This window comes from Armigeres subalbatus, chromosome 2 (assembly GCF_024139115.2).
Source record: "Armigeres subalbatus isolate Guangzhou_Male chromosome 2, GZ_Asu_2, whole genome shotgun sequence".
Taxonomy (NCBI): domain Eukaryota; kingdom Metazoa; phylum Arthropoda; class Insecta; order Diptera; family Culicidae; genus Armigeres; species Armigeres subalbatus.
The window spans coordinates 127033027-127056883 of NC_085140.1; the positions used below are offsets into that span (position 1 = coordinate 127033027).

The following is a 23857-nucleotide window of genomic DNA, read 5'->3' on the forward strand; positions in this document are numbered from 1 at the left end:
CTGGATCATTTTGGTCCCGATTTATCGATGCAATCAATTTATCATTGTATTCAGTATTGGTAGGCAAAATAGTTCGTAATTAGTGTAGATTGTTCATATTTCCAGAGATTACGTAGATGGTAGATGCCAAATATTTCAAAATGCATTATAAAATAATAATGATAATAGTAATTTGTGTAACTAGTTGCAAAAAGATGATTTAATCAGCATGGTTGTACGTTTATCCAACGAGGCTTGCCGCATGAGATAAATACTACGAGTGCTGATAAAATCGAGTTTTGCAATTAGTTGCACACACTATTTTTTGCAATGGCGTAAAATGAGCTTCCATATGGCGTAAAATATGACAAATCGATATCAAAATGATCTAGTTGGATTTGCTTCACATGATCGTTCTTGCAAAAAACCAAGATGGTCACAAAACAACTAATTTCCATGTTATCGAGAAACATTGCACAGCTCGACAAACCATGACACGAAAACTGAACCTACCTATGGGTAGTTTTGAAACCATATTCATCAATCTATTTGAGCACTCACCCAGACTAACTGAACAATTTGTAGTCAGTCATGTTACTGCTGGTCCATCGTTGGGTTTCTATTATAACACTCGAATAAGTATTAAAATCAATTTTATGCAACTCATATGAATACTATATTGGTTATTAAAGCGCTCATTTGGTTGGTATGGAAAAGTAGGCGTTTTTTTACTTAAACATGATCCAGGTATTATGATCCGAAATTTCAAAGTCTTTTTCCAAGCTGCAGTAAATCGCGAATAACTTTTAAACGGATAGAGATAGAAGGTTGCTATTTTTAGCAAAATATTCGTTATAAAATTCCCCATCCTTCTATGTATATCTAGTTTCGAAAGCATTATGATGGATACCCGTTTTGGATGCATTATTAAAAAAATATTAAGAAAAATTCATCATTTTTGGGCATTTAAAGCATCAGTGAAAAATATATAGACCTAAAACATGCGGTATCAAAGTTTTACCATAAAGTATAGACCCTAAGTTAAATGTAAAAATATAAAATGGATGGGTTTCACCGAATTTCTTTCCGATATACCGGTATTTTCGATGTTACCTACAAAAAATGCACTTTTTTCATAAAACGCGTCGGGGCCACCCCTAAACGTCATTTCCCAGAGTTGTCGTAGAACAATTTTTCTTTTGTTTTACCCTAAGCTTTCATTTGAAGGTTGAGCCCCAAAAATCCCAGACTTTGTCCAATTTTGGGACACCCTAATATGCATACACTCAGGCAAATGAACATACGAAATACATAAGACAAAACTTATGAATCTACAAGATTGCTGAAATTGGTTGAAACATAAGTCCCTCATGCTTTTCATATTGAGAGCTTTAGACTTCATTATTGGGACGTATGTTGTTTATTCGTTGCATGTAATGAATTTCATAAGGCACCTTTTGGTACTTTGTTCAAAGCTAAAATGAAAAAAATCATAATGCATTTTATGAAAAACATCATGCTCATTTTATTTACCCTAATCGGAAGAAAGAAGCTTCTTCCAAGAGAATCATGTTCTCAGATATTGCAAAGTATTCAAGTCGTGCGGCTGAATTTGACGTCGAGGCGGTTTGAAGAAAAGATAAAGTGGAAGTGTTCTCAAAGTGTTCAACGGTGAAATAACAATTGCACTTACATGTGCATGTGCAAAGTATCAGTTTTAATTCGAATAAGATACATATTTTTTTCTTCGAATGTAGATTTTGAAACGCGTCCGACACCGCTCACTTATTCATACCCCCTCGATGTCCTCGATTAAGCCGAAACGCGAATTTGAAATCACGCATAACCATGAATGAATCAAATATTTTAATTACATATTTAATTTTCTGCTATTAAGCACATGGTCTAAATTCGAGAAAATTTTCAATATGCTCAATTTAGGAATTCATAATGCAGCATTATGGATCGATAATATATTGGAAAATGCAATAATAAATTCATAAATTCGCATTATGAATTTATTAAGATATTTCATAAGAATTACGAAATTCATAAGGCGTGATTATGGGCTCCAAATGCTACTTCTGCAATTCATAAGGTAGAGGTTATGGATTTATTCATGTCTGGCGTACAGCGTTCATAATGCTTCGTTGTAATTTCATAAATCAGACTTAAGAAAATGTTATGTTTTGTATTGACCATGACAATTTATTTCATAACGAGTCCTTTTGAATTTTAAACCCAAAACTTGTGGCAAATTTCCAAAAGGCAGAATTATGATATTCGAAAGCCAATTTGCCTGAGTGTAACAATGAATGAACCAAATTTTTTAATATCTGACATTCAACACGTGCTCATAATTCAACAAATTTTCAATGTACTCAATTTAGAAATTCATAATGCAGCATTATGAATCGATTAATATATATTAAATTGCTATAACGAATTCATAAATCTGCATTATGAATTAATTAAGATGCTTCCTTAAAATTACGAAATTCATAAGGCGTGGTTATGGCCTCCAAATGCTACTTCCGTAATTCATAAGGCAGAGTTATGGATTTATTTGTGTCTAGCGTACAGGTTCATAATGCTTCATTGTGATTTCATAAATGTGCCTTAAGAAAATGTTATGTTTTGTATTGACCATGAAAATTTATTTCATAATGCGTCCTTTTGAATTTTAAATCTAAAACTTGTGGCAAATATCCAAAAGGCAGTATTATGATATTCGATAGCCAATTTGCCTGAGTGATAAGTATGCAGGAAGTATCCACGGTCTGCATTTCTTTCTGCGGGACTACCAGGATTGCAGAAGTCAACGTACGATCGCACATATATGTACATATATGTATCCTATAGGAGTACGCAGTGTAAAAGCGTGGCCAAAACTATGCCAATCCTTTTGTCGGCTGTAAATGAAATTGAATTAACAGCAAAGCGTATTTTTTGTTTTTGTGCTCTTTGCATTAAACTAGTAGTGAAGTATGACCAGCGGCGGCGTCAGTTGTTGTTATTAGGTAGAGCACCACTTGGCGTAAGAACGCTGCCTTTAGGAACTACAGCGTGCTTGCGACGAGTGGTGTCCTCCTCTGACTCTGTCAATGAGTATGATTTTTAAGTTATTTTCATTCTTTTATTATTACTTACTGAGATTTCCGATAATGTGTTTCGTTTGTTCACTTTGACTATATAAGTTTGTCATCGGATAATGTTAAAGTCCCTGGATAATGTATTGATATTACAATCAATGGAGAAGATCAGATAAATTTGTTGCACTTCAACCGCTTTAATTCTTAACAACCTTTTACATCCGAAAAATGTGTATGCTTTTCATCAAAGTCCAGCTTTGTCGCTCAAAATTATAAATATTTATTTTTTTCGCCTAGCTTTTCTTAGAAAACTTCACTATATTCAAATAAAAACAACTCACGATTGCGTGAGGATGCGTGAAATATGTTTCGTGGAGCTTATTGAGGAAACTCCAATCTTTCTAACGCTGCCAATTTTGTTGCTTGATCGGGTTTGGAACCTAATCAAAAGTTTAATTTTGTAAAACATATTATTGTAGAAAAGGTATAAAAAAGCTAGCAATTAATATCATCATTATGGATCACCTAAAAACAATTTTAGATCGAATCATGCTTGGAAACAATTGTACATTAGAGTGATTCAAATTTTGACTTTTTTTGCACCCCGATGCTTAAACGATTGCATTTGCCATTTAAATAAACCTCTTAAATTTTTAACAAATTTGGATGTAATTTGATTGTGCACACGTCATTTCAAGTTTGTATGAAAATTACTATGGAAATCGCCATTGATGTAAAAGATCGTTCGGTGAGGTTGCCCATGAACTATTTGAATACAATTAACGCGTCGACATAGAACACTTCCTAAGCTGAAAGACAGTTGTTGTTGTGAAGCGATTTGACGATTTGAAGTGCTCACTCAAATTACAACCAAATTAGATAGAAATTTAGGTTAAAATTGTTAAAATAGCAAATGTAATCGTTTAAGCACAGGAGAGCGAAAATGTCAAAATTTGAATCAGTCTATTGTACATACCCTCATTATTGGTACCTATATTAATTTTCATATTAAAAATCAATAAAAACCCAGAAAACACGATAAAAAATGATTTTTTTTTAATGGACAATCGCGATAAAACTAGCATGTAAATTATGGTGAAGCTTTGGCAGCCAGCATTGCTCACAAGTAATCAATATTGATCCAAAAACCCAGGGCAAGTTAGTATTACTATCTGAAAGTACAAAAACAAAAAAATAATATGGAGATATCTAAAAATATTGTATTCGACTTTTAACCAGAATTTGGGCTAAAATACTTCTTAGTGGATCGGTCCAGACGGTTTGACTGGCATTCGAAAGCGGGCTTGAACATGCGGGAAGATATCCACTGTACCAAGAAAACAAAGGAAATTATTTCTAGACCAACATTTGAAAAGGGCGTAACAGCCAAAAATTATTTCTTCTTATTCTTTGTCTACATATATAGCTATATATGTGGACAAAGAATCAGAAAGAATAAATTTTGGCTGTTACGCCCTTTTCAAATGTTGGTCTAGATTTACAATATTTCGGACGTTTTCACCTGTTTTGTTCGGAACTTTAAATGGGCACGTAAGGTCCTTCGATTCATATCGTCACCAAAATAAACCTTCGCTCGCTTTCAAAATTTGCTTCTATATACAGGACAGAACGGAACTATTAAAATTATATTTTCACCTTAGTTTACCATAGAAAATCTTTCAACACAGCGTAACACTTTCTGTTTCGAAATTTTAATATGACACGCGGTATAGTCACAGCTAATAACGATGGGATATAGTTAATTCACGTATTCACATCGAATCCAACTTTCGCAACATTCAATAATAATTAGAAAAAAATTCTCTCTCATCACACCATGTGTATCGGCACTAAACAACAGTAAACAACAGTTGATTGCTCTGAATCGCAAACTTCTACGTTTATTTGCCGTACTGAGTCGGATTTGCTTCTGTAGCGACATTAGGTGCTGTTCACAAAATACGTAACGCTAGAGGGGGGAGGGCGTAGGGTTAGGAAAATGTCACAAAATGTCATGACTCATTAGATTGCTCAAAGAATCCTAGAATTTTGTCTAACAGATATTTGGTTAAATATATGTTTTAAAATATGTGAGTCATGTGAGCGAAATTGCCAAAATGTCACGGAATGTCATTTGACACTAATTTGGCTCTCACGTCGCCAACTTGGATCATTGATCTGATAGCAAAAGTAAGAGAATTCTTCAAGATTGGGGGCTACATGTTCATAAAAAATATACAATTGTAAATAACTTGTGAAAAATTAATTAGTAAATTAGTCCCATGACATCGAAATGACATTTCCCAGCCGAGCGTTACGATCTATAAGAATAAAAAAGTCTCTCTTACGAAATGTGTTACGAGGGGGAAGGTGAGGGCCCAAAACTGCCAGCTTTAGCGTTACATAATTTGTGAACGAACCCATAGCCGCTCGTTTGCTATTCTAACGTGGTATAAGCAACGATAACAAAGGCGCTTGATGGCTTTCCACTTTGAGATCATTCATTCCGAACTGTTCAAAAAAAAAATTTCAGATTTTGAACAATGGTATAAGATCATTTAGGCGTTTTAGGTTCAGAAACAACTCGAAATGTGAATAACAGTTGAATTTTTTTTTCTCTGCGACTTATGTTATGACACCGAAATAGTATTTCTCAACACTGGTTTGGAGACTTCACATTACTCGAAAAAACAATAATATCTTGAAACAATAATTAAACTCTTATCTTCATTGTTTGAAAAAAACACCCCTGCTTACAGGCTGGCGCTGGATGGACAACCACACACGATGTATAACTCACCATAGTTTCCTGGTAATTTAATCACTTGGACTTACCTGTAAATAGAGAAATGCAATAGAAAACGATTAATTATTCTAGCAAGCAATTTTGGAAGCATCTTGATTCAGTTCAACTTCCCAAACCTTATACCCATACAGTTAGCGTCTTAGTGAATGCGATGAGGAACAAAATTCGACGGACAGAGCCAGGATGCTCGTCGACATTGCCAAGAGAAATGAACGACACTTCACTCAATAATGCTTTCGAAAGCACTTCACATACCTGGAACGCATCGTACATTGCGCCCGTAAAGGCAGAAATCTGACTGTGCTGAATCCTGAACACGGACGGGCTCCGGTAGCAACCGACGTACCGAACTTGTCCCAAACAACACCTTCTACTGATCGGTGATGTTGTTGCTGCTGCTGTCGGTTGACTCGCTTGCTTCGTACCATACCGTATAGTATCAGCAGCAGTGCCGTGAAGCCAAAGTTGGGGAGCTGTTGTCATAATGAAGCAATTAATTTATCTCTGGTGCATTTCGCTCCGACACGACCAGTGAAACCTTATGCTGTCCTCCCCCCAGCCCGGTTATTGCTTCAGAGAGGTGGTAGACAGGACTCAGTCCTTCGCCTTGTGCAAGGCATTAGTTTTCATCATCTGCATCATAGTCTTTGGTGCTATACACTGTTCGGGTTCATTTGTATGTAGAGCAGTTGTGACAAAAATAGATGCGTCCGATAGTAAAAGGATTTTTTTCTTATAAAAATGTAAAATTTAGAACATCTAACAATCCCCAAACTGCACACTGTAGAAGATCTTAATTTATGGAATTAAATGGGATAGTACTAACTCCACTTGACAAATGAAAACATACTGCAAAAGGCATTTCATTTCTAAAAATCATTGTAGTCCCTCCTGAATTTGAATCTACATTTATCAATTTTGTTGAAATAAGTTGAAATTTTCTAACATGTTGGAGTTGTTCACGAAGCTACCATCATTTTTGTTGCAGCGCACCAGAAAATCAACGATAAATGGATGAAAGTTGAGTCTTTCTCTCACTCGATTTGAATTAGGTTCAATCTTTTGAACAAGCAGCAGCCTGCGAGTAGCTATACGATTAGCGTGTAGCAAAGACTATCAAGTTTTAGTACACAATGCAATATTCGCGGCGTTTAGACAGAGCAGTTTTGAGTTTTTGGCTAAGCGAGAGTGTATATTGGCTTTGTCTTTCGAGAATGCAGTTATTTAGTAGGATTTAAGTTAGTCAAAACGAAGACGTAAAAGTGAAATGTGTTTGATTATTAAATTTGCTGACATTTTTGGCTTTTAAAGTTCAATGGCTATGGCTAGGAGATTTGAATCTTAAGCCTTCAAGGCTTGGTTTTTAAAAGTCTCGCGCCTTAGTTTAGATACTCTTTGGTCTTTAGATCTTTTTTAGATGTCGATAGATTGAATTGTACCGTCATTCACATGCATCCTACCATAGATGGTAGGCATCATGATATTCAAAATTGATTTTGAAAAGAAAGGAAAATAATTGTTGCTTTGTCTGTCAATATTTTTTATTCAGACGTAAATCGGAACTAGAAATACAACTTCTTCCCCTCCTTGATTTCCGGGTAGTTACAATTAACCCCAACAACGCTATCGATAACCCGCTACAAATCACCAGTTAACCAATGTTACAGAAACTTTCGATTGGCAATCAATAGCACTTGATCCGGCAACAGCAAAGTAGCCTCTCGTAGCACAGTTCCCATTGCTATAAATAACCGCCCTGATGAAGCCCGAGTAATCAAGCACATCACTCGGTGCGCACACATCATTACTGCCATGTTGTCGGTTTTCGGTTGCCATCGGATCCATGTTATTCGATAAAACTGATTGTCGTTTTATTGCGTTTTCTCGGAACGCCAGTCACCCTCAGGATTACGTTAGGCAGTCTCTCGGTGGTATGTTCTCAATCCCTGGAACACACATTTCTCGTCACATCCGGGGACCGTTCAACAGCTAACCATTTTTCTCAGCAAATCAGTCCGTCGAACGCAAAAATATCCGAGTAACGGCTTCTTTGCCGTTTTGGATAATCATTTTTATGTTCATGTAAGTGTGTGCGTCATGTTTATATGTATGTATTGTGACTAATAGACCTGACATGTGTACCAAGTTAGGGACTATAATAAAGCAAATCCAACGATTTGCCATATAGCTTCAACGAACCGAAAGCCAACCGTCAGATACGAGAAGCATGATTGACAACATATTGGAAAATTCCTAGAAAACGAAATGAAGTTTTCCAATTATCCTCACAGTTAGACACAGATCGGGAATCGAGCACACGTGATGTGGGCGGGGGGAAAAACTCATATTCTGAGAAATTCATGCTTCTTGGCTAATATTGGTCAGGATAAATTGAATTGTTTGGAGAAAATCGCGTATGAATCTGAATTACATATCTAGTAAGCATGAAAACATAGAAAAAAATCTTCGAACGAATGTCCCAAGCTTGTTCCGTTTTTTACAACAATCTAAAAGATTGGTTAGAAACGATCCTTATATTCCTCCTATCGAAGCTAGTGTGGGTGATGGGCAGCTAGACGAGGGTACTTCGTTGAATTTGCCCTCTGCTGCAAAGAACAGCTCGTTCCATGGCCTCGCTCTACAACATCTCGAATCACTGTTCGCAGTTCGAAGGCGGAAGTTTCATTCCGGCAGGAATATGCGGGTTTTCCTTCACTCTTTCCCCCGTTGTGCCACATGCGGAAGGAAAAGCTTCAACATATTTTTAGCAACGCACACAGCTCACTACGCTGCTGTCACCATCATCGATAGATGTCGTTAGTCATGTTAGTCTGTTGTTTAATAGTTGTCCGCAGACCCACAGCAGTAGTGGGTGGGAATGCTGTCTGTGCTTCCGAGCTGTTGAGATGAACATCCATTTTATGTTAGCTATACATTGTAATAGCTGGGTGTTGCTATTGCTATTGATTGTCATGTAGGTTGCGGTTATTGGGACGGCGCCGGTTCTACGGTGCGGAGGTGGCAAATGCTTTGATTGTAGCTTACGAGTTGTTCGACAAGGATTGGTTTTCCAAGAACATCCCTCCGATAGAATGCTGGAAAACCCTGGGTTGGCATGTTGCTTCTCCACAAAGGACATGATGGAATTCTTTTTATTCTGGTTATTTATCGTGTTAGGCTCTTACGTTGCTTTGCGCATTATTCGATATTTTCCTCAAGAGTGTAAATACTTTTCAGGCCTAAATTGAATCACTTAGGAACAAAAAAGATGCTCCAAAGATTTGGTTCACCCACACGATATACAAACAGTGCATCACTTTTTAGATATGACAATTGGTTTATTTATACAACGTAACGATCTGTCATTATTTCGTAATATTTATTATCCTGGCGATCCACAGGCGAATCAGGCGAATATGACGGACTGAAGTTGGCACGGAATAATGGCCTGGGTCCATTGATACTCCGGATGGTCGCTTTCTAGCGCAGTGATGGCACTGGCGAAGTCCTTAGAAATTAGGATCGGTTCATCAAAGAGAGTGGTAGATCTTTGTTGAGTAACGATCTTCGCATGGCTTCCGAGTTGTTTCCTTTTTTGAAGCGCATCGCGACGTTAGCTTTAGGGGAGTTCCAGCTCCTAGGTCCAAGTCAGTGGACCTACTTGTTTATGACTGACTGACGCCTGTCATCGTGTGAAGAATCCGGTCCCCTTGGATGTGGTTTCCGGATGTTATTGTTCTTGATTTTATTGTTTCTTTGACAGATACGTATTTCGACCTCAACAGTAAGCCCGTCTTCAGTGTCTCGTACTTGACTCGAGTCTGGTTTGGCCGAAAGGGTCATTTGGCCAAAAAAGTCATTTGGCTGAAAAGGTCATTTGGCCGAATGTATAATTTGCCGCCTCACATCTCACTTCTCACTGTGCAAAGTGAGAAATAAGAAGTTAGAAGAGATGAGTGAGGAAAGAGGCGTCTCCCTTCTCACTTTTCATCTCATACATCTCACTGTGAAAAGTGAATAGTGAGACGTCCAACTTCTCCCTTCGCACTACTCACTTCTCACTGTAAAAAGTGAAAAGTGAGAAGTAAGTAGTGAGACGTCTCACCTCTCACTTCGCACTTCTAACTTTTTACAGTGACAAGTGGTAAATGAGTAGTGTAGTGAGAAGTAAGACGTCTCACTTTTCAAACCGCATTTCTCACTTTTCAAATGGCCTATTCGGCCCAATGACCTGCTCGGCCAAATGGCCTATTCGGCCAAATGACTTATTCGGAAAAATGACCTATTCGGCCAAATGTCCTGTTCTGCCAAATGTCCTATTCTGCCAAATGACCTATTCGGCCAGGGTTTCGGCCTAATGGTTTGTTCGGCCTAGAGAAATTCGGCCAAACGAACATTTCTCTAAATGACCTTTTATCTAAAATTTAGTCATATTTTATTTGTCTCAAAAGATAGATACGATGTTGCTTTGACAAAGTTTGTCTGTGCATTATTTCTGACAACTTTCCCAAAGACGCCATTTTGTTTCAACCAATTTTGAAAACAATAAGATTTCTACTTTAAAATTTTGCTTTCAGATGAATTAATCAAAAATAATTTATTTTCCAAATTATACCCTGGATGTATGCAACATCTTTGCTGAACATAGTATGCCATTGAAAACACTGACGATCACATATTTCGGGCTTTTAACCACCGCACTGTGAAGCTAGGCTCCAGTTCACATACTTGTTCGTTGTCAATTAGAGCTTGATTAAGATTGATCCTCGATCTGCAGCTGGCTTCAAGTGGTCTGAAGTGATGGGTGATAGATAGTCCTCGGTCAATGGAGACACCGAGGACCTTTACAAGCTTTTGGTTTGGAATCGGCTGTCCATCAATTTTAAGACTGGGCCAGGAAGACTGTGCCTCCCGCTACATACAAGCCTGCGAACACTTTTTCTGACCGATGCGCGTTCGCACCGACGACCACAAGCATGATGTCATTCGTGTAAACAAACATGTATATGTAATGCCATTGAACTATTCATGGCAACCAAAAACAGGGACACTGCTAGAACAGACCACTGCGGGACCCCAGTCTCCTCTGGGTACTTCCTGAAGCCGGAGTTACCGATGAAAACCCGGAAAGACCGATGAGAGAGGGAACTATGTATGAAAGCTAGAATGTACCCAGAGAAGCCCCAGTCCACCAGCTGCTTAAGCATTGAAGGAGTTAAGGTGCGGTTAAAAGTCTTTGCCATATCCACAACAGATCGACGTGCTTCCCCTCACCAACCTCTTGACGACCTTTGATAAACACGAGGTCAGCGAAATGAGTCGGTGACGTCACTGGAAGAAGAATAGGCTTTGGGGATCGAAATGACGTGGTTGGGAAAAACTTGACTAGACCAAGTCTGGTTTACCAGATCGAAAAAAAAACAAACAACATTGGATATCACCTTAGTAAACAACTAATGTCGTTTTCGGTTTTAAACCTGGGTCAGGTCCGACCCCGACTCTGAATAACCGAACGAAAAACGAATCGGGATCGAGTCAGTATGATGGTATTAGTGAGAACTCAAGCCCTATCATCTGTTTTGTTTTCAATTTGCACTTCTATCAGCTGGCAGAAACAGACATATTTTATCTATTGAATTTTGTTATTAGTGTTATTTTTTCTTGTTTTATGAATTATGGGGGAAATCAGACGTTTCTTCTGTTAATCGTTTAATGCCTAAAATGACTATTAATCCATCAATAAATTAATGTGATTAGTAGCTTGTGATGAATGACGACGGAAATGTGGATTGCCGCGAAAGAATTTATGGCAATCTGTTTTTCCCGATAAACTATTATGCTGATTCTATATGGCTTTTTGGGTAACAGTGATTGTATTGCAGTAGATTTGAATTATCAATTACGTCATTGAAATGGAACAGAACAAGAAAATATGAGAACACTTTGTAAAAAATCCAATACAAAATTTATTTAGATTTAATGCCTTTTATTTTAAAACAAAGAATCAAATCGTACAAGAGTTGAACAGCGTTCTTTTTTGCTATTTGCATTCTTTCTGCTATTTTTCTCCCCAGAGGGGACCCTGTGGGATAAATTGCGATTTCGTCAGAACTGCAAAAACCAAATACAGTAGACGTTCGATAACTGCAAGTCATTTAACTGCAATTCGATAGTTGCAACAGTTTTGCAGTTATCGGACCGCTAAACTTCAAACTGATGTCAGACTCAATGACAGCTGCATTGCGCTGCACATTTAGATGCACTTTTATTGCATCTGACGTCGATTGACAACCGTTTGACGTCTAAAATGCGTTGCAGTTATTGAACGGCATTCGTTACCTGAAAAGTAAACATTTTGCAGTTATCGAACGGCTACTGTATGTATACAAAAGAGGCAAATAATTTATCACTACATAATCTAAACAGGAGATTCAACATAATAAATATGAATGGGAATAAATATGTCTTTGTCGGTTTTTTAACGAATTACAATTAAAAACCTTTCTTCCACTCAAAAATTATGCACAATTCGTATGAAAACTGTTCCTAAATTTGTCGAAGGCAACATAGTTGCTAAAGCCTTATAAATGATTAATGCCAGGGTTAATACATTATGTGTATGTTCTTCAAATCCGTAACCTTGAACAAATTATGCACAGAACTGCAATAAAAAAATGGTAAGGACATTTTGGTATAAATAACTTCATAGCGGCAGATACTTTGTCTACGCTATTTTCCCATTTATAGGGCAATTATACCTAAAGTATATGTACGAATACACAACGTAATAGTGAATAAATGCAGCTACCTTCTCGTCACTGCATTTTATAAATCACATTTTCAACAAAATGTTCAACCCTCATTTCATTTATAATGGAGCTACCATCTGAGGTAATCAGCGAAACATATGTTGATATCTGAATCCGATTCACCATCAGAGAAACTTGAAGACAGCACAACATTGAAATAATCAATTTTTGCGTGGAAGACAGCAACAAAATTGATAAATTTAACAAATGAAACAAACGAAATCCTTGTCTTTTACGTTTTCATTTTCCTTTAGCGTAAACATAAACACCAGTTTGACAGTTTGTGTTCGAATGTATTGGTGAATCTAGGTTGGATCTCGATAAATCGGCAGAGCGAACCTCATTCATTTTGGGTCGGATCTGGTGCGGATCGCGATCCAACCTGAACGAATAACCGAACGTTTTGACAGCTGTTAGAGCGGATCCAGTGCAGAACTAGGTTCGACCCAGGAATAACCGAAAACGACATAAATAATTATTTTGAACGAAGTTATGTCAAAGTAAATTACGGATTAGCACAAAGCAGAGTTATCGGTATGATCGCGCGTTTGGTCTGCGTGCACAAGAGAAATAATTTACTCAAACGCACAAAGAAGAACTGTGTGGCCCTAAATGGTCGGAACGAAATTATGACGGCGCCTCCCCGTGGATGCGTGTGCACGCCGCGGAGGTCTGACTGGAAGAGGCAAAATCATGGCTTGCTGCTCGCCGATTGACACGCTGATGTGTGAATCTATTATAACACGCTGAAGGCATTTAACTCAAACCTCAAACCCCACATTTCCCTTCTTCTCTAATTAAAAACCGCAAAAAAAAAATCTTCTAGCATAGGATGCAATGCTTGTTTTTTCTCCTGGGTTATTTAAATGCGACGGAAGCGCACATCGGTTGCTATTGAGCAACCGGTTAACTACATTGAAAACTTCACACCAAAATAAACTTGACTCAACATCATGGTTTTAATACCTGAACAATGATTCAGAGTGTGGGTTCCCAAATTGTGGGCCGCGAAAGATAAAACGTGATTCATACTTTCGTTGGATGATTAGAGAACAACAAATTTTTGAAGCCTTCTTTTGTTTGTCAAATACAATGACAATTTCTTCCAAGAAAAAACATTCCAAATCTTACCCAAATGTAATCCAAAACTAAGCGGCGTTGAACTTCATTACTAAGAAGATTTAAGAACAACCTAATAATGATAGGAAAATTCATGCTAATTCAAATTCAATCCAAATCAAATCCAATCCAAATCTAATTTAAATCCAAACTGAATTCAAATCTAATCCAAATTCAATCTAAATCCAATCCAAATCAAATCCAATCCAATTCCAATCCAAATCCAATCCAAATCTAATCCAAATCCAATCCAAATCCAATCTAATCCAAATCCAATCCAAATCCAATCCAAATCCAATGCAAATCCAATCCAAATCCATTTCAAATCCAATCGAAATCCAATCCAATCCAAATCCAATCGAAATCCAATCCAAATCCAATCCAAATCTATTCCAAATCTAATCCAAATCCAATCCAAATCCAATCCAAATCCAATGCAAATCCAATCCAAATCCATTTCAAATCCAATCCAATCCAAATCCAATCCAAACCAATCCAAACCAATCCAAACCAATCCAAACCAATCCAAACCAATCCAAACCAATCCAAATCAATCCAAACCAATCCAAACCAATCCAAACCAACCAAACCAATCCAAACCAATCCAAACCAATCCAAACCAATCCAAACCAATCCAAACCAATCCAAACCAATCCAAACCAATCCAAATTCAATCCAAACCAATCCAAACCAATCCAAACCAATCCAAACCAATCCAAACCAATCCAAACCAATCCAAACCAATCCAAACCAATCCAAACCAATCCAAACCAATCCAAACCAATCCAAACCAATCCAAACCAATCCAAATCCAATCTAAACCAATCCAAATCAATCCAAACCAACCAAACCAATCCAAACCAATCCAAACCAATTCAAACCAATCCAAATCCAAACAAAATCTAATTAAATCCAAATCCATTCCAAACCAATCCAAACCAATCCAAACCAACCAAACCAATCCAAACCAATCCAACCAATCCAAATCAATCCAAACCAATCCAAATCCAATCCAAATCCAATCCAAATCCAATCCAAATCCAATCCAAACACAATCCAAACACAATCCAAATCCAATCCAAATCCAATCCAAATCCAATCCAAACCAAATCTAATCCAATCCAAATCCAATCAAAATCCAATCCAAATCCAATCCAAATCCAATCCAAATCCAATCCAAATTCAATCCAAATACAATCCAAATCCAATACAAATCCAATCCAAATCCAAATCCAATCCAAATCCAATCGCAGGACTTCGACTTTCCATACTCATCTTGTAGTTTCACAAACTACAATACATTTTTTTGGCTACCTTCCAGACACGCCTTATAGTTTTCTAAACCACAAACCATTTCCACCGATCTTCCAAACACGCATTGTAATTTTGCAAACCACAAACCAATTTCTTACGGTCTTCCAGGCGAGGCTTTAATATTCTTCAAACTACAAACCATTTTTCCAGCGGTCTTTCAGACGGGCCACCACAAATTTCCGACGAGGCATCTTGTTATTTAGCAAACCATAAACCATTTTCCGACGGTCTTCGAGACGCGTCTTGTGATTTAGCAAACCACAAACCATTTTCCGAAGGTCTTCGAGACGCGTCTTGTGGTTCAGCAAACCACAAACCATTTTCCGACGGTCTTCGAGACGCGTCTTGTGATTTAGCAAACCACAAACCATTTTCCGACGGTCTTCAAGATGTGTCTTGTGGTTTAGCAAACCACAAACCATTTTCCGACGGTCTTCGAGGCGCGTCTTGTGGTTTAGCAAACCACAAACCATTTTCCGACGGTCTTCGAGACGCGTCTTGTGATTTAGCAAACCACAAACCATTTTCCGAAGGTCTTCGAGACGCGTCTTGTGATTTAGCAAATCACAAACCATTTTCCGACGGTCTTCGAGACGCGCCTTGTGATTTTGCAAACTAAAATATATCACTCGTCACAATTTAACCACTTGAATTCAACTCACCTCATCAGCGACAGGATCCAAAAAATCGACTGGCAGGATCGCCAAAATGTGTGGCCCTTAATGGCCGGAACGAATTTATGACGGCGCCTCCCCGTGGATACGTGTGCACGCCGCGGAGGTCTGACTGGAGGAGGCAAAATCATGGCTTGCTGCTCGCCGATTGACACGCTGAAGGCATTTTACTCAAACCACACAAGAACCAAGTATTTCGATGATCGCGCGATTGTTCTGCGTCCATAAACAAACTTTAAATGAGCCTTGATTTTTTTCTTTCTTCTTCCTTTCCATTTTACTACTTTCTTCCTTCATATTACTTCTTTCTTCTGCATTATTCCTTCTTCTATTATTGTTTCTCCTTTTTCTTGCTTCCATCTTCCTACACTTTTTCCCTCCTTCTTATTTTTCGTACATTGGCTATTTGAGAACTGGTAATATCTAGAAATGAGGGGCCCTTCTTAGCCGTGCGGTAAGATGCGCGGCTACAAAGCAAGACCATGCTGAGGGTGGCCGGGTTCGATTCCCAGTGCCGGAAAATTTTCGGTTTGGAAACTGTTTCGACTTCCCTGGGCATAAAAATATAATCGTGTTTAGCCTCATGATATACGAATGCAAAAATGGTAACTTGGCTTAGAAACCTCGCAGGTAATAACTGTGGAAGTGCTTAATGAAGCTGCGAGGCGGCTCTGTCCCAGTGTGGGGATGTAATGCCAATAAAAAGAAGAAAAAGAAGAAGAAGAAGAAGAAGAAGGCGACGGATCAGTTCGCTTCTTGCTGGCTGGCGATCACCAGGAATATTCCGTCTGTTGGAGGGGGGATGATGTAGCGTCGCGCTTGGGTGCAAAAATTTAATGCTGGCAGGAAAAATCAAGTCAATCTGGTCTGAACATAAGACTTGAGCAAAAGCACATAAGATCACATCTAGAGCACATTTTTCTTATATAAATTCTAGGATTTGCCTAACCAAGGCACACAAATCTTCAGTCCTGTTTCTACTATCTAACTATTAGAGAAAGAATAATAAATGAAAACTAATTGCATCTAACACCACTATATGAAACATACTTTAGACGATTGATAGAACAAATTAGTTAACGCGGACACTCTCAACTCAGTGGTTGATCACGGACGAAATGATTCCGTGAATCCTCAAATCAAGGAAGATGATCACGAACAGAAGCGAAAATACGTCATTTCCGACCCCCTTCGTGTACGATCGTGACCTTATTGGAACGATGGACACAAAGGTTATACTGCTTTCCCTCTCCCACCTTATCAGATACACAAATGGCCTGGATCTAGGAGAGTTTGGCTAGTTGGTTAATGCCCGTTTGCTTACGTCAAGGGATGTGCTATCCTAAACTATTGGCGCTTTGTAGTTGAGGTGCTTAACAATGTACAACTATTTCTAATATTTACAGAATTTAGTAAGTTTCTTATCACTAAACTAATATCAAATTTATTGACTGCTATAATGTGTAGAACAAAGCACACAAAACGTTCAATATTATCAATGCAGCAGATCATTCCGAATATCCGTATAAATAAAAATATTCCTTACCTTCATCGATGATTCTAAATTGCTTGCAGGACGGAAAATTGTTCGACAGAATGTTGGTTTTACAGAAAAAAAAATCAGAAGATAAGTTTGACCATTATAAACCCAATTCGGTGCAAATACCTTATGAGAATCACAAAAACTATATTTTCATGAATATGAGATGTTTGAAGTGCTCCAAGAACGAGTTCAGACTAAATTATCTACCAGAAAAAAAAACAGAATCTTTTTAATCCCCCTTTCATCAGTATTTACCCATTCAGATTTAATAATCCTGCGCGCGTCACGTAAACCATGAATATTAGATATTCAAAGCTCTCCAAAACGTTCCCGAGTTTAGACTACCAGGTCAATAAGCGCCTTTGCAATGTTCTTATTAACGGAATATATCCGACCCGATGCAGTTAGCATAAGCGAATGACTTAAAGCCGATTTCAATGAATATGAGATTTTCAAAGTACTCCAAAACGGTCTCGAGTTAAGACCAACGTGTTAACCAGAACATCGTTAACCAGCGCATCACGTAAATTCGTGTAATGTAACACACAAGGTTCTCGAAATTAGACCAAAGTATCTATCAGATTGCGGTATGTTGACGAGCCTGTGGTGGCGGCACATGGCGTATGGTATGTGGAGGAGGCGAATGGACTACGAGTTGTATCAGCTGCTGGGAAAGCCATCCAGCATCCGGAGAGCCATCTTATTATCGATAGAAGGATTAAGTAGAAAACATCGGCAAGCTTCGACATAGGTGCACGGATCAAGAAAGCAAGGGCTGCCTTTGCGAGTTTGGAGAAACAGGCAGATAAGTGAACGCAACAAAATTCGAGTTTTCAACTCTATCGTGAAATCTGTGCTGTTATACGCTGGCGAAACATGGTGTGTATCAGTGGAGAACACTCAACGGCTGCATGTGTTCATCAACAGCTGCCTGCGGTCTATAATTCGGGCCTGATGGCCTCACAACTAAATCTCAAACAACGAGCTACATCGTCGATGTCACCAGAGGCCGATAGCAATAGAAATTCGGGATCGGAAGTGGGGCTGGGTCGGCCACACTCTACGTAGGGGCGGAAACGAAATCTGTAAACAAGCATTAGACTGGAACCCAGCGGGACATCGCAGCAGAGGTAGACCCAGAGGCTCTTGGCGGCGAAGCCTTAATAAAGAAATAAAAGTCGACGGAAATCTTATCTGGCAACAGGTTAAAGCGATCGCTGGACGACGCTCAGGATGGAGATCTTTCAAGTCGGCCCTTTGCACCACCGGAGGTGTACAGGATCCATAAGTAAGTAAGTAAGTAAGTCGGCAAGCTTCGTCAAGAGCAAGGTTACACTGATGTTGAATCTGAATGGAATCGCTGGGAATAATATTATTCAAATGAGTGTATTTCCACCTCTCTGGAACCTCTCTACTACTGGTGGCATTACTGCGGTTACAACGACAAATGCCATAATTTGACGAGACGATAATCCTAAATTGCTGACATTATCTCGAACTCACTATTCAGTCTGACGATAACATCCCCAATCTATCGTTGTACGAACGATGGTCCTTTCGGTGCCTTTGTCAAAATGTGAGAATATGTCGCACCGACCGCTAAAAAATTGACCCTTGATTCCGAGATTTTCAAACTCTTGAAAGCGAATTTAGGAAAGTTAAGATTCCGGAGATATTGCAATTGTTTTCAGATGAAAAGCCAATCCGATTTTCTAGAAGGCGAAAGTGAATGATCTGGTGTCTTTACCACGGGGAATGAGTTCTAACTCACGTAGGTCGGTTGTATTCAATCTGTTTTTAGCCAATTTGACTGATTTGGTGCCGCAAACTGATTTCAGAAATAGAACTTTTTTTTAATTCAATACACATTTTGGAATAGGACCTCTTATAGTCTGGATAAGTAAATTAGGGACGTTCCGATACTTCAAAATATCGATATTTGATTCGATATGATAATCGAATCAAAGTATCGATATCACCGATATATTGGAATGAAAATATCGATATATCGGAAAATCATATGATATTTCAGAAATGAGAATATATGGAACATATTTTTTGTAGCTATTCAATTGCTATCGTATTACCATATTACCCGTTTACAATAATTATTAGAAATGTCTTTTCTTCTATTACTTAATCCAATCTGCTTCTAGAGTGTGCCAGTCCAACAATAATTGGCAGCGTGGTTCGTCGTAGTTTTAAGTAGCAGCAGGGTTTTCGACATGATACTGACCTCACTATATTTCGTCAACTGAAGTTTCGAGAAATTTGCTGAAATTCCACTGACAGTTTTTCTGCACTATTCCACGGATTATTCTGATTCTTCAACAGAAAATTTCCTCCTCGGAATTTCCACGGAAGCTCATTAAAATATTGTTAACTATAAAAGAAAAGTCTTAAACTTTCACGCGAAAATCCCTTGAATTTCGACAGAAAATTCTCTTCGATTTTCAGGGGCATTTTTCAACATTTTCGCAAAAATTTGCATCAGAAAAAAATATCTAAATTTTCATCAGAAATAATTCCTTAAATTCCTACGGGGGGGGCATTCTTTTAAATTTCGGAAGAAAATTTTCATGATACAAACATAATTCAAATCTCTTTCGATTTTGTAAAGTTATTTTTATCATAGGAACACGTCAAATATATTATTGAATTCACGTAAGAATTCAACGACCAGCTGCATGGGGAAGATTCATTAATTACGTAACGCAAAAAACTGCACTAGCAAGAAAAATTATCTTAACTATTAAAAAGACGGCATTTCAGATCAATTTTGAAGTATTTTCTCTAGCAAAATACAATGCAATTTTTATTTTTGTGTTTTTTTATTCTGATTCAATATATCGATATCGAAAGCAAAAATATCGATATGACCGATATATTGAAAGCAAAAAATCGATACAAAAATATCGGATATCGAAACAAGAAAATCGATATTCCGATATATCGGAAGTATCGGAACGTCCCTAAGTAAATATAAAAAAATCATTCAGGCATTTTTAACAGTCTTGTATAAAAATAAGAGATTTATCGATAGACTAGTCGACCCGGCAGACGTTGTCCTGCATAGTAGGCGAAAATGCGCGCTGTGAATTGCCCATGCGAAATTCCCATAGGAATCTGTGTTTTAGATTTTTTCTATTTACTCAACTTTACTATTGATTTTCGACTGAGAAAAAATCATATAAACCCGTCGGAAACGATATCGAACATATCTGCTAAAGAAATGAAGAAAATCCATCCAGCCGTTTTCGAGTTATGCGGATACGAACACAGACCATTTCATTTTTATATATAAGACTATCAGACCCGACCCGATAAGATCTCGAGTTATGAAGAAATTGGAGTTTCATTTGTATGGGACCCCTCCCTATTCAAAGCGGGGAGGGGTCTCGAACTATCTTAAGAACCTTCCCGGTCGCAAAAACCTCTGGATACAAATTTTCATGCCGATCGGCTCAGTAGTTCCCGAGTCTATAAGGGTCAGGCAGACAGAAATTCATGTTTATGCATATAGAAGAAGAAGATAGAAGATTAATACGTAACACGCCTGCGTAACGCATACAAAGCGCTATAATTTCGCACTTCAGAAGGAAGCGTCAAAAAATGGTGACCCGATCTCAGCAAAAAAATACTACATTGCCAAAAATAGATGGAAGCACTGTTAACTTTATCATAAGTTTTTTTTTTTAATAATTTGAAAAATGCAGTTAATTGATAAAATAAAAATAAATTAAATGTTACGAACTCTCGATAAATCATTCAGGGCCTTCTTTAGCCAAGGGGGGAAAATGCGTGGCTACAAAGCAAGACCATGCTGAAGGTGGCGGGTTCGATCTCCGGTCCGGTCTAGGAAATTTTCGGATTGGACATCTCGACTTTCATGGGCATAAAGTATCATCGTGTTAGCTCCCTATTATACGAATGCAAAAATGGTAACTTAGATTAGAAACCTTGAAGTTAATAACTGCTACGAGGCGGCAATGTCCCAGTGGGGGAAGTAATGCTAATAGGATGAAGATGGATCATTCATTCTTGTCTAGAATGAATGGTAGAAACGTAATACAAATGATCTAATAAAAAAAACTACTTGGTTAACATTTCTAAAGTGTCTGAAAGAGAGTCCAATCTAAATTTAAGTTTGTTCTTGCATTTTAGTTGAGAATATCCTAATTGGTTGATATGTTGGTGATTTAAGTTGTGGAAAGAAGCTTCTCCTTCGTATTTTAATCAAACCATCTTCTAAGGCTACCCAAATCTTGCAATCAAAGAGTTTACAATCCCAGGTCCGCCACTTACAAAAACCATCTCTACAAATAGAATCAATGGCGCGAGGAATTACTTCAATCAACTTTCATCGCCTTTTCGTGGCGTTGTTGGTCGCTTTGTGCGCCCCACCACGTTCGGTGTCCATCGGCAGAACACCCATCTAACCGCCGTCGTTCTCATTCACATTGACTGTGATTAAAACCATACTATTCGGATGGCGTATACCTACTTGTTCTATGTTAATACTGCCGCCACGCCGCGCCTCACCGTTGCGGTTACCACTGCTCGGTTCCCAAAAGGCAAAAGTCGAAAAATTAGCTGCCGAGTGCTTAAAATGCAGCTCCCCCCGATTCAGCGCAGATGAAATGGAAACATGGCAACGGACGAGAACTTCAGATTTACACCGGGGTGCGTGATCCGGAGCGGTAAATCCTTGGCAGCAGCTTTTTTGCCTTTCTTTGCCTTGCAAAATTGCACTGAAAGGCTATCTTTTCACTCCAAAAATGAAGAAGGCTAGGAGACCCAAAGTTCTATATACTATTTGTTTCTGGTATGTGTACAGCGGCTAATAAAAACATCAGTAAAGACAGTAACAGGGGTTAAAGACCACTTTCGAATTTATTGGCTATTGGCCATTGTACTCAAAAGTTATGATGAAAAAAGTTTTATATGCGATAAATGCGAGAAAGGCAGTATCGCTACTAGGTGAATTAATTTCGGTGTTTTTTCACTTTTCATCTGTTTCATTCGTAGCCGTTTGGTCGGTTTGTAACTAACTCCCGGCCGAGCCCCAGAAGCGTGTTAGTTGCAAAGAGTTGGTCGGTTCGCTCCGGTTGGCGGTCTCTGCAAAGTGCTGAAGGTGTCTTCCTCTCGCTGGGCATCCCCTGGGGACGTCGGAAAGCTAGATTTCTGTACTCCACTTAGCTGCAATTAATCACGGCCAGATACTTTCTTCTGACAGCAGTGTGAAACCTAAGAATTTGCTATCTACGGAAAATTGTGCCCCGGTGGGGTTGGATTTGGTTCATGCTTTATCTGCAACTGGTTTCGTTCTAGAAAGATTTTAATTAGTTAAGTTTAAAAGCTTGTTTTGAATAGCTCTTACAACAGTTTTCCGCAGTATTTTAAATCGTAAACAATTGTGCCAAAGTTGATAAACATAGTAGTAAATCTCGAACTTCAGGAACAAAGTTCAAAGCTTGACTAAGTTTGAATGGAATTTGATTACGAGCTAGCATTCTGCTTCGAAAACAACCCAAACAGGTTACTTCACGGATGCACTTCGTTTGTCACTCAACTGATAGCGGTACGTGCGACTGGTTGAATGTTTCTAACGATTCTCGGAATGAGACAATATTGAATGCAAACCTGGCAATAACAAGCATTGAATTGTTTGTGTGCAACGAACGCGCCAGGAAACACTAACTATCCGTCATAACAAAATCCATATTTTCATATGAATGTGTCTGGTAAACATACATGTGTGGCGATGGCTCATCGTCATCTCATCAATCAAGTAGTAAACAAACCGTCCAACGACTATCGCCACAAGCGAAGGGAATTCCCTCGAATCTACTGATTTTCCGTTTGCCGCACCAAGTATCTTCCTCCTGTGGCTGTTCCAATCAAGGTAAACATGTTTTGTATACCGAGAGCACACATCGATTTACCCATTCGTATATCCAGTCCTGTGCAAACAAACTTCCTTACTTGTGTGCATTTCTTCGAACAAGGACGGAAAAATATTCTTTTGATCATCTCGATTTCTTCTGTAAGGAATTTGGGATAAACGGATACACCTGGTGACGAGAAGACTCACATGGCATGAACTTAGTCACGTAAAGAACTTGATCCACTTAGGGTGACATTTCTAGGAATAAGACTCCAACGGATGGATAGCGAACATACCGACCGATGCGTCTCGGCAAGATAAGGAGCCACTGGTTATAAGCAAACAGCAAATCCAATTTGGTTTGTCTATTTGCATTTAGTGCGAACACAATCGTGGTCGATTAGCCAAGTGCGTTGGGTTTGCCAGGAGAGTACAGTATCTAGAATGAAATGAACGTATATGTATGTATATTTATACGTATTGGAACATCGATGTTGGAGTGCAATTGCCAATAACTAATCTATATATGTCCGTATAGGGATTGAACATTATGCTTAATGCATCTTTTCTTTCAGAACTGCAATTACTTTAGTAGTTGTAAACCTTGACATAGTGACTATTGGTGGCCTAGTCA

General features: G+C 38.4%; 1 protein-coding gene across 11 annotated transcripts in view; it reads right to left on the minus strand.

Annotated features, from left to right (window-relative positions):
* Positions 1 to 23857, minus strand: part of LOC134210832 (protein alan shepard) — an 879934-nt gene that overhangs the window by 466321 nt on the left and 389756 nt on the right. The window lies entirely within an intron of this gene.